Here is a 12877-nt window from a genome sequence, read left to right as displayed (position 1 = left end):
ACCACACACTTTTATTGGCTGAACTCCTTCAGTCAGGACCTCTCCTCCCTTTCAGTGTTCCTTCAGGTGCCACTGATGCTGTAAACAGAGAGAAAGGGAGGAGGGTTTGGGGGGCTTCTCTTCTCATCTCTTATAGTTCTTTTCCCTTTGAAGGAGACAGGAAGTCTGGGGAACAGAACCCCCAGGTGTTTCTTTGCCACTATGTAAATTTCTTGCTCACACACTTCTGCCTACCAAAAAATGGCCACTTAACGAGGCAATAGTCCATTTGATTATGTTGACACATAGCTGAGGTGTTTGCTAGCCTTTTGCCTCTGGGGTACTGATCTGCATCTGTTTTCCCAGACTTGGAACATGCCTTATACAGTAGACTTTTATAACTTTACATACAATGTTGCCACACATATTTAACCAGGACAATAATGTTCAGCAGACTGTGAGTTTTCAAATGATACCTCACAAGGCATACTTTGCATAGGCATAGTTTGACTTCTGTATTTGTGGGGGGCAGCTCCAGTCAGGCCACCTGCCCAAGGCCTGCAGTTTGGGGGGTAATGCCCCAATGCTCCACCCAAGATACATTGTACAAAAACGATCAGAGACATGTTAAAAGGGTGAACATAAGATTACAGACTGTCACAGTGTTTGCATAGTGCCTTTCACAACAGGGCCCTGATCCAGATGCTACAATAATACAAAGAATGAACCACCACCACCATCTTCTTCCCACTACATGCTTATTTGTTGTGGAAGTGTACTCCACTTGATAATGTACATTATATAGAGTTAGACACAGTTACTTGCCCTGGGAATAATCTTAGAAAACCAATTTAGACAGTAACTCCTCACTTAACGTTGTAGTTATGTTCCTGAAAAATGCAACTTTAAGTGAAACAATGTTAAACAAATCCAATTTTCCCATAAGATTTAATGTAAATGTGGGGGGTTAGGTTCCAAGGAAATTTTGGGGGGCAGACAAAAGGCATTATATACTGTACAGTACAGTACTGTACTGTGGTTGGGAAGTGCCCCTGGCTTACCCCACCCAGGCACAGTCCACTGCAGGCAAGGACACTAGGAAGCACCTTCGCAGCAGCAGTAGCAGCTTAACCGGAGAAGAACAGGCACCGACTTTGGTGGGGGATGCTCCAGGCCCGCCTCTTCCCATCACCGCTCCACTCCAGGCCCACCTCTTCCCACCCCCACTCCACCTACTCTCCGGAGCATGCTGCATCCCCACTCCTTCCCCGCCCCCAGAAAGTCCTAAGCGCCACCAAATGGCTGTTTGGTGGGCTTAGGACTTTCTGGAAGGGAGCAGGAGGAGTGGAGACACAGCACTTCCCTGCTCCTCCCCCTCCCTCCCAGAAAGTCCTAAGCACCGACAAACAGCTGTTTGGCAGCGGGGGAAGCGCTGGGAGGGAGGGGAAGGAGGCAGAGAAGAGGAACTTATGCAATGCTCCCTTGTAAAGTCACTGCTCTTCCACAAAATCTGACATGCAGTGTACAGAGCAGGCAGCCAAACGACGTGTTGGTAAGTATCTGCGTGTCTGTTGTGGGGACAGTTTGACAGTTTGACCGTGTGCTTGATTGGTTGTTTGAAAAGTGTGCATTGAGAGTGCTTTGTTCCAGGTGAGCCTTGAGTGGGCCTGACTGTTATAAAAAGCCAGTCAGCTGCGAACCGCAGAGAGGCTAACAGAGGGAGTTTGCCTGGGGAGAGCCCACTGAGGCTTATATCTTGCCGGCTTCTCTGAGTAGTTATTACAACTCCTGAGGAAGCTCGTAGAAGGAAGGTAATATGGATGGGGAGCGTTCAGCTGTTGTGACCTGCACTGCATGTCACAACACTTGTATGCACTGGATGATACAAGCAGTCTGCCAGGCTAGAAATCCTTTTCACCTGGGACCAGCACTTCCTGTGCCATTGTTTGTCTTTCTTTCACAGGACAGAAGCGACTTTGTCTGTACAAAGTGCAAGCTGGTCTCCATATTGGAAGAGAAGGTTCAAGGTCTGGAGAAACAAGTATTGACCCTGCGTTGCATAAGAGAAACTGAAGATTTCCTGGACAGAGGTCAGGATATGCTTCTACGAGCACAATGTTCTGGAGATTCAGAGCAGGCTGCGCAGTGGGGACAGGAGGACAGTGAAGAAATTTGGCAGCATGTGACCTCCAGAAGAAGAAAGGGGAGCGTCCATGTACCAGCAGTGCAGATACAGGTAAGCAACCATTTTCATGTTCTCTCCACAGGTACTAATGCGGAGAGTGGACCAGATGATACATCTGAGGGAAGGGAACAGAAGGAGACTCCGCCAATTGGAAGGCATAAGATGCACTGTCCTAGGGATGGGGGTTCCACGACCACCGCTCCCAAGAGCAGAAGGTGGGTGGTAATGGTCGGGGACTCTCTCCTCAGGTGGACTGAGTCATCTATCTGCTGCCCTGACCGGGAAAACCAAGAAGCCTGCTGCTTGCCAGGTGCTAGGATTCACGATGTGACGGAGAAACTGCCAAGACTCATCAAGCCCTTGGATCACTACCCCCTCCTGCTTCTCCACGTGGGCACCAATGATACTGCCAAGAATGACCTTGAGCAGATCACTGCGGACTACGTGGCTCTGGGAAGGATAAAGGAGTTTGAGGGGCAAGTGGTGTTTTCGTCCATACTCCCTGTGGAAGGAAAAGGCCGGGGTAGAGACCGTTGAATCGTGGAAGTCAACGAATGGCTACGCAGGTGGTGTCAGAGAGAAGGCTTTGGATTCTTTGGCATGGGATGGTGTTCCAAGAAGGAGGAGTGCTAGGCAGAGACGGGCTCCACCTAACGAAGAGTATCTTCGCAAGCAGGCTGGCTAACCTAGTGAGGAGGGCATTAAACTAGGTTCACCAGGGGAAGGAGACCAAAGCCCTGAGGTAAGTGGGGAAGTGGGATATCGGGAGGAAGCATGAGTAGGAGAACGCGAAAGGGGAGGGCTCCTGCCTCATACTAAGAAAGCAGGACAAACAGCAAGTTATCTCAAGTGCCTATACACAAATGCAAGAAGCCTGGGAAACAAGCAGGGAGAACTGGAAGTCCAGGTACAGTCAAGGAATTATGATGTGATTGGAATAACAGAGGCTTGGTGGGATAACTCACATGACTGGAGTACTGTCATGGATGGATATAAACTGTTCAGGAAGGACAGGCAGGGAAGAAAAGGTTGGGGAGTTGCATTGTATGTAAGCGAGCAGTATGACTGCTCAGAGCTCCGGTATGAAACTGCAGAAAAACCTGAGTGTCTCTGGATTAAGTTTAGAAGCGTGAGCAACAAGGGTGATGTCGTGGTGGGAGTCTGCTATAGACCACCAGATCAGGGGGATGAGGTGGACGAGGCTTTCTTCCGGCAACTCACGGAAGTTACTAGATCGCAGGCCCTGGTTCTCATGGGAGACTTCAATCACCCTGATATCTGCTGGGAGAGCAATACAGCGGTGCACAGACAATCCAGGAAGTTTTTGGAAAGTGTAGGAGACAATTTCCTGGTGCAAGTGCTGGAGGAACCAACTAGGGGCAGAGCTCTCCTTGATCTGCTGCTCACAAACCGGGAAGAATTGGTAGGGGAAGCAAAAGTGGATGGGAACCTGGGAGGCAGTGACCATGAGATGGTCGAGTTCAGGATCCTGACACAGGGAAGAAAGGAGAGCAGCAGAATACGGACCCTGGACTTCAGAAAAGCAGACTTTGACAACCTCAGGAAACTGATAGGCAGGATCCCCTGGGAAAATAACATGAGGGGGAAAGTAGTCCAGGATCGCTGGCTGTATTTTAAAGAATCCTTATTGAGGTTACAGGGACAAACCATCCCGATGTGTAGAAAGAATAGTAAATATGGCAGGCAACCAGCTTGGCTTAACAGTGAAATCCTTGCTGATCTTAAACACAAAAAAGAAGCTTAAAATAAGTGGAAGATTATAAAAATATTGCTCGGGCTTGCAGGAGTGAAATCAGGAAGGCCAAATCACACCTGGAGTTGCAGCTTGCAAGAGAGGTTAAGAGTAACAAGAAGGGTTTTTTCAGGTATGTTAGCAACAAGAAGAAAGTCAAGGAAAGTGTGGGCCCCTCACTGAATGAGGGAGGCAACCTAGTGACAGAGGATGTGGAAAAAGCTAATGTACTCAATGCTTTTTTTGCCTCTGTCTTCACGAACAAGGTCAGCGCCCAGGCTACTGCACTGGGCAGCACAGCATGGGGAGGAGACGCCCAGCTCTCTGTGGAGAAAGAAGTGGTTCAGGACTATTTAGAAAAGCTGGACGAGCACAAGTCCATGGGGCCAGATGCGCTGCATCCGAGAGTGCTAAAGGAGTTGGCGGATGTGATTGTAGAGCCATTGGCCATTATCTTTGAAAACTCATGGCGATCGGGGGAGGTCCTGGACGACTGGAAAAAGGCTAATGTAGTGCCCATCTTTAAAAAAGGGAAGAAGGAGGATCCTAGGAACTACAAGCCAGTCAGCCTCACCTCAGTCCCTGGAAAAAACATGGAGCAGGTCCTCAAGGAATCAATTCTGAAGCACTTAGAGGAGAGGAAAGTGATCAGGAACAGTCAGCATGGATTCACCAAGGGCAAGTCATGCCTGACTAATCTAGTCATGCCTGACTAATTGCCTTCTATGACGAGATAACTGGCTCTGTGGATGAGGGGAAAGCAGTGGACATGTTGTTCCTTGACTTTAGCAAAGCTTTTGACACAGTCTCCCACAGTATTCTTGCCAGCAAGTTAAAGAAGTATGGGCTGGATGAATGGACTATATGGTGGATAGAAAGCTGGCTAGATTGTTGGGCTCAACAGGTAGTGATCAATGGCTCCATGTCTAGTTGGCAGCCGGTATCAAGTGGAGTACCCCAAGGGTCAGTCTTGGGGCCGGTTTTATTCAATATCTTCATTAATGATCTGGAGGATGGGGTGGATTGCACCCTCAGCAAGTTTGCACATGACACTAAACTGGGAGGAGAGGTAGATACGCTGGAGGGGAGGGATAGGATACAGAGGGACCTAGATAAATTAGAAGATTGGCCCAAAAGAAATCTGATGAGGTTCAACAAGGACAAGTGCAGAGTCCTGCACTTAGGACGGAAAAGTCCCATGCACCGCTACAGACTAGGGACCGAATGGCTAGGCAGCAGTTCTGCAGAAAAGGATCTAGGGGTTACAGTGGATGAGAAGCTGGATATGAGTCAACAGTGTGCCGTTGTTGCCAAGAAGGCCAATGGCATTTTGGGATGTATAAGTAGGGGCTTTGCCAGCAGATCGAGGGACGTGATCATTCCTTGCTGGGATGATTTAGTTGGGACTTGCTGGGATGATTTAGTTGGGACTTGGTCCTGCTTTGAGCAGGGGGTTCATAGAATCATAGAATCATAGAATATCAGGGTTGGAAGGGACCCCTGAAGGTCATCTAGTCCAACCCCCTGCTCAAAGCAGGACCAATTCCCAGTTAAATCATCCCAGCCAGGGCTTTGTCAAGCCTGACCTTAAAAACCTCTAAGGAAGGAGATTCTACCACCTCCCTAGGTAACGCATTCCAGTGTTTCACCACCCTCTTAGTGAAAAAGTTTTTCCTAATATCCAATCTAAACCTCCCCCACTGCAACTTGAGACCATTACTCCTCGTTCTGTCATCTGCTACCATTGAGAACAGTCTAGATCCATCTCTTTGGAACCCCCTTTCAGGTAGTTGAAAGCAGCTCTCAAATTCCCCCTCATTCTTCTCTTCTGCAGGCTAAACAATCCCAGCTCCCTCAGCCTCTCCTCATAACTCATGTGTTCCAGTCCCCTAATCATTTTTGTTGCCCTTCGCTGGACTCTCTCCAATTTATCCACATCCTTCTTGAAGTGTGGGGCCCAAAACTGGACACAGTACTCCAGATGAGGCCTCACCAATGTCGAATAGAGGGGAACGATCACGTCCCTCGATCTGCTCGCTATGCCCCTACTTATACATCCCAAAATGCCATTGGCCTTCTTGGCAACAAGGGCACACTGCTGACTCATATCCAGCTTCTCGTCCACTGTCACCCCTAGGTCCTTTTCCGCAGAACTGCTGCCTAGCCATTCGGTCCCTAGTCTGTAGCTGTGCATTGGGTTCTTCCGTCCCAAGTGCAGGACCCTGCACTTATCCTTATTGAACCTCATCAGATTTCTTTTGGCCCAATCCTCCAATTTGTCTAGGTCTTTCTGTATCCTATCCCTCCCCTCCAGCGTATCTACCACTCCTCCCAGTTTAGTATCATCCGCAAATTTGCTGAGAGTGCAATCCACACCATCCTCCAGATCATTTATGAAGATATTGAACAAAACCGGCCCCAGGACCGATCCCTGGGGCACTCCACTTGACACCGGCTGCCAACTAGACATGGAGCCATTGATCACTACCCGTTGAGCCCGACAATCTAGCCAACTTTCTACCCACCTTATAGTGCATTCATCCAGCCCATACTTCCTTAACTTGCTGACAAGAATACTGTGGGAGACCGTGTCAAAAGCTTTGCTAAAGTCAAGAAACAATACATCCACTGCTTTCCCTTCATCCACAGAACCAGTAATCTCATCATACAAGGCGATTAGATTAGTCAGGCATGACCTTCCCTTGGTGAATCCATGCTGGCTGTTCCTGATCACTTTCCTCTCATGCAAGTGCTTCAGGATTGATTCTTTGAGGACCTGCTCCATGATTTTTCCAGGGACTGAGGTGAGGCTGACTGGCCTGTAGTTCCCAGGATCCTCCTTCTTCCCTTTTTTAAAGATTGGCACTACATTAGCCTTTTTCCAGTCATCCGGGACTTCCCCCATTCGCCACGAGTTTTCAAAGATAATGGCCAATGGCTTTGCAATCACAGCCGCCAATTCCTTCAGCACTCTCGGATGCAACTCGTCCGGCCCCATGGACTTGTGCACGTCCAGCTTTTCTAAATAGTCCCTAACCACCTCTATCTCCACAGAGGGCTGGCCATCTCTTCCCCATTTTGTGATGCCCAGCGCAGCAGTCTGGGAGCTGACCTTGTTAGTGAAAACAGAGGCAAAAAAAGCATTGAGTACATTAGCTTTTTCCACATCCTCTGTCACTAGGTTGCCTCCCTCATTCAGTAAGGGGCCCACACATTCCTTGGCTTTCTTCTTGTTGCCAACATACCTGAAGAAACCCTTCTTGTTACTCTTAACATCTCTGGCTAGCTGCAGCTGCAGGTGCGATTTGGCCCTCCTGATATCATTCCTACATGCCCGAGCAATATTTTTATACTCTTCCCTGGTCATGTGTCCAACCTTCCACTTCTTGTAAGCTTCTTTTTTATGTTTAAGATCCGCTAGGATTTCACCATTAAGCCAAGCTGGTCGCCTGCCATATTTACTATTCTTTCGACTCATTGGGATGGTTTGTCCCTGTAACCTCAACAGGGATTCCTTGAAATACAGCCATCTCTCCTGGACTCCTTTCCCCTTCAAGTTAGTCCCCCAGGGGATCCTGGCCATCCGTTCTCTGAGGGAGTCGAAGTCTGCTTTCCTGAAGTCCAGGGTCCGTATCCTGCTGCTTAACTTTCTTCCCTGAGTCAGTATCCTGAACTCAACCAACTCATGGTCACTGCCTCCCAGATTCCCATCCACTTTTGCTTCCCCCACTAATTCTACCCGGTTTGTGAGCAGCAGGTCAAGAAAAGCGCCCCCCCTAGTTGGCTCCTCTAGCACTTGCACCAGGAAATTGTCCCCTACGCTTTCCAAAAACTTCCTGGATTGTCTATGCACCGCTGTATTGCTCTCCCAGCAGATATCAGGAAAATTAAAGTCACCCATGAGAATCAGGGCATGCGATCTAGTAGCTTCCACGAGCTGCCGGAAGAAAGCCTCATCTACCTCATCCCCCTGGTCCGGTGGTCTATAGCAGACTCCCACCACTACATCACTCTTGTTGCACACACTTCTAAACTTAATCCAGAGACACTCAGGTTTTTCTGCAGTTTCGTACCGGAGCTCTGAGCAGTCATACTGCTCCCTTACATACAGTGCTACTCCCCCACCTTTTCTGCCCTGCCTGTCCTTCCTGAACAGTTTATAACCATCCATGACAGTACTCCAGTCATGTGAGTTATCCCACCAAGTCTCTGTTATTCTGATCACGTCATAGTTCCTTGACATCACCAGGACCTCCAGTTCTCCCTGCTTGTTTCCAAGGCTTTGTGCATTTGTATATAAGCACTTGAGATAACCTGTTGATCGCCCCTCATTCCCAGTATGAGGGGACTAGATGACCTCCTGAGGTCCCTTCTAACCCTGATATTCTATGATTCTATGTTTACCTTGAATAGGGCCTTCACAACCAGCTGTCTAGACTGGAAGCATTTTGCCTAGTGGGTGTTACCCAGGTGTAACCACATTAGAAATACAGATACATCGTCAATATTCATAACTGCAGTTCCAAAAAGGATACATGCATACAAATAGGATAATCATATTCACAGATCATAACTTTTCCAATAACACCTTCCGTGACACATCTAGTACAAAATGCATCATAATTATGTCATATCATAATCATACAACTATGAAGAATACAGGGTGCAGTGTCGTAGAATCATAGAAGATTAGGGTTGGAAGAGACCTCAGGAGGTCATCTAGTCCAACCCCCAGCTCAAAGCAGGACCAATCCCAACTAAATCATCCCAGCCAGGGCTTTGTCATGGGTGTCTCTCTTATATCTTGGACCACAGAAACCTTTCACACCTAAAGTGTAGTCAAAACTGGTATGCTCCTCATGAAAAGTTTCTGTTTTGATGAATCAGCATTTTGGGATGGAAAAACTGTTCAGCTGAAAAATTCCCAATGAACGTTAACTCCCTGAGCAGTTCATAGATTCCGAGCCCAGAAGGGACTGGCCCAAGTCTGACCTCCTGTCTAGCACGGCCAGAGAACTGCCCCAAAATCATTCCTCGAGCAGATTGTTTACAAAAACAGCCAACCTTGATTTAAAAAATTGCCAGTGACGGAAAATCCACCACAACCCTTGGTAAGTTGTTCCAATGGTTAATTACTCTCCCTGTTAAAAAGGTATACCTTATTTAAGCCTTCTATATTGGTGTAAAGGGGCCTTAATATGAATGAGAAAATCTGGCCCTTTTCCCCTCAGCCAAAGCAGTACTGGTTTTGTCTATATTTCCATTTTATTTCTAGTCTCAAAATGACAGCTTAGAATTTATTGATGCTTCATATGGTGCAGAGAAAGGGAGACAGCAACACAGAGAAAGAAAGCCCTAAATGACAAAATGCCTTTCAGAGCTCCAGATCTCTAAACAAAGAGGTGCGCTTTTTAAAAAAAATGTAACCTGTTTCCAACGTGTTTCCACTCCAGGAAGCACAGGGGGAAAACAAGAAGATTAGAAGGAAGCATTTGAGAAAGCTCAAGTTATACGAGCTAGGCACGTACCACCATATCTAAGCTTCATTTCAGCTCAATGATAGCAGTGCCTTTTAAAAATCAGTCCCCTTAGTTATGTGCAAATATATAGAATTAAAGATGGAGTTTTCAAGACAGCACAGCAGTGACTTAACTCTGCTCCCACTGAAGGTTAGGCCAATGCTGAGCACTTCTGAAAATCCTACCCTACGTATCTAACTTTAGGAATCCACTCTGGAAAGTCTCCACCATGTAACAGGTTTACCCACCCCAAGAGCAACTCCACCTCGCCAGAAGCGGCATGGAGGCTTTACCCCTGTACAGCACCCCCTGTTGGTGGTCACTCCATCACTGCAGTGGTCTCGCTGTAATTCACAATGCTCTCTATTTACAACTCAGGTCTCTGGCTAGGTCACTATGTAGTCCCCCCACTCCTTTTGTATCAAAGTCACACTGGACCAGCTCTCAGGGTGGCACCTCCAACAGTCCTGTGCCACTTCCCAGTGACTGATAGGGGAACCCAGACCCTGCCTCTGCACTGGGTTCCAGCCTAGTCCTATAACCAGCAGCCAAGGTCTACACAGTCCCCCTCCTTGCTGCTGTTTCCCTGGGCTTCTCCCTACCCTGCCTTCTCAGGCTTTCTATCCCACAACTCCTTGGGGGTTCTCCCTTCTTCAAGGCTAGGATCTCAGGGCTTAGTTGCAGGGTTGTGGTGGTGGTTGTTTTTGTTTCCTCTGCTCTCAGAGTGATTAAAGACTCTCTCTCTCTATAACACCCTATTGCACAAACATCCATAGGCACCGACTCTGTGGGTGCTCTAGCTACTGGCAGCTCCCCACCCCCCTGCCCCAGCTCACCTCCGCCTCTGCTCCACCTTCTCCCCTGAGCGCGCCTTCCCTGCTTCTCCCCCTAGCTCCCAATGCTTCCCGCCACAAAACAGTTGTTTCACGGCAGCAAGCGCTAGGAGGGTTGGGGGCGGAGAGGGAACGCGGCGTGCTTGGGAAAGAGGCGGGGCCGGGGCAGGAACTTTGGGAAAAGGGTTGGAATGGGGATGGGGCAGGGGAAGGAGGGGGCAGAGCAGGGGTGGAGTCAGGGCGGGGCTGGGCAGGGGGTCGTGCACCCACCAGCGCTGGGAAAAGTTGGCATCTATGCAAACATCCTCTCTTTATAATCCTTTCCCCACTTCTCCCCCAGCAATTAGTGTTTATAAAGCCATGGGCCTCCCATCAGGTGCATCTGTGAAGGTTCATTGTTTCTTTCTCGGCCACCTTAACCCCTTCAGGGCTGGTGTGGGGGTAAACACCACAGGCTGTTTGATGGTTTTCATCCGTTTTTTGTTTATAAAGTCTCTTCCCTACAGCATGCCATAATGTGAACTTTCAAGAAACAGGTTTTGATCCTCCGTTCATTGCAAATCAGAGTAAGTCCACTGAAGTCAGACTTGTACCAGAGAAGAGAGTCAGGTCAATATGCTGCAAATCAGACTGTAGGCCATATTCACCACCTATCTAAGGTACTTTTAATGCTCCCATTGCCATAGTATTTGTGCAGCTCATAATCTCTAGTTTATTCTCACAACAGACCAGTAAAGTAGGGAAGGGCTGTTATGGGGAATGGAGACAGACTCAGTGGCGGGCCCAAGATCACATGAGAAGATGTGGCAGAGAAGGGAATTGAACATGGGATCCAGGCTAGCACCCTAATTGCTGATGGCTGTGCCAGTGGTGAATTTGACTCAGCTGGAGAAGGGTTCAAATTGGTCTCCCTCTCACTAGGAACTCTGAGAGCTTTAACCTTCCTTACACTTCAGCCCCACAAGCTTTTCGCCTCTGACGAAACAAGTTGCACATGGTTAGTCAGGAGATCAAAGACCTTGCCCTAGGGCTGAGAGTTATTCTGCACTGCCTGACTGGCATCAGAGGGGACTATCAAGCCAGTGACCACTCTGGGGAGCCCAAGGCACAGAACTAAGCCTGCAGTTGCATTCCCTAGAGCTAGTGCTGCGATGGTGCTGTGTCTCCTCACATTAAGCAAAAAGAACAGGAGGACTTGTGGCACCTGAGAGACTAATAGATTTATTTGAGCATAAGCTTTTGTGAAGCTCACTTCATCGGATGCACTGTAGCTCACGAAAGCTTATGCTCAAATAAATCTATTAGTCTCTCAGGTGGCACAAGTCCTCCTGTTTTTTTTGCGGATACAGACTAACACGGCTGCTACTCTGAAACCTGTCATTATGCAAGTCACATTAAGCAGGACGGGACCATTTCAGTACTTGGATTGGAGGCCTCCAAAGAAGAGGTAGGGTGCTGCAAGAAGTGGCGCAAGCAATCAGAGAGGAAGTCTTCCTTCATCCTTTCTGAATTGATTTCTTGGTGCCCTGTGCTGGGGGAGGTGCCTTCTTTTGGGCCAGATGTACTCTGGAGGTCCTACACACTTGTGATCATTAAGGCCCCGCAGAACTTTTAAAAAGAGTAGGTGGATATCCTGGGCCATTTCCAGTTTTATGAAGTGACACTGTCATTTAGCTGCCTTACCTCACCCTTGCTCCCTTGCAGTTTCAGCAAAGCTCGGTGATCTTCCCTTCCTGTATTGAAGTACTGTGTAGTGTTGCTTTGCATTGTTAAAAAGCTGATGGGTTTCACTCCAGCACCGGATTCCTGTGCATGAAGAACTGCCCTAAGAGAACAGCTCCTTTCACACCTGTCGGATGTTTAAATCGTTATCAGCCTTAGCCCTGCTCAAATCTGCAGCCTAGCACTGGAAGACTCCAATATCAGCGCACTGAGAAATTGAGCCCCCAGAAAACATGCCTCAAAATGAACTCGCCACTGCTGCTTAAGTTTCTTTCACTTGATCTCACAGTCGTGACCAGGACGGCATTGTTTGTTTCGGTTTGACAGGAAAGTTTCCTGTCGTCCAAATGAGATGCTGAAAGCCAAGTGCAATCTTTCCTGCGGAGACAGTGTCATCATAATACATTAGCAGCCATTGTGATCTTCTATCATTTCGCTCTGGGAGAATTGTGGCTGTGGCATTGGGGGTGTAAGACTACAGACGGAACACTACTTGCTACAAATCTCTTGCAAAGCTGCTACAATAAATCTCTCAGAGAAAAGTCTTTGTATTAAAAACTGCACAGAAGGGACCTGCGATTTGTTTTCTTAGGAAGAGGGGCTGTGAAGGGACACGCTGTTCCACTCAAAAAGAAAAGGAGGACTTGTGGCACCTTAGAGACTAACCCATTTATTTGAGTATAAGCTTTCGTGAGCTACAGCTCACTTCATCGGATGCAAAGCTCATGCTCAAATAAATGGGTTAGTCTCTAAGGTGCCACAAGTCCTCCTGTTCTTTTTGCGAATACAGACTAACACGGCTGTTACTCTGAAACTGTTCCACTCCACACTCTTTAATGTCATGGAAGGAAGCATCCATCCTAGGAAACGCAGCTTACTCTCAGTC

General features: G+C 48.0%; 1 protein-coding gene across 1 annotated transcript in view; it reads left to right on the top strand.

Moving 5' to 3' along the window:
- The first annotated feature begins 973 nt into the window (after positions 1–973).
- Positions 974–12877, top strand: part of ABCA1 (ATP binding cassette subfamily A member 1) — a 314981-nt gene continuing 303077 nt past the window's right edge. Inside the window, exon 1 of the mRNA XM_073345955.1 lies at positions 974–978. The gene's annotated coding sequence lies outside the window, so the exon portion shown is untranslated. The remainder of the gene's footprint in view (positions 979–12877) is intronic.

This window comes from Lepidochelys kempii, chromosome 5 (genome assembly GCF_965140265.1).
Source record: "Lepidochelys kempii isolate rLepKem1 chromosome 5, rLepKem1.hap2, whole genome shotgun sequence".
Classification (NCBI taxonomy): Eukaryota; Metazoa; Chordata; order Testudines; family Cheloniidae; genus Lepidochelys; species Lepidochelys kempii.
This window is presented reverse-complemented; position numbering and strand designations above follow the sequence as displayed.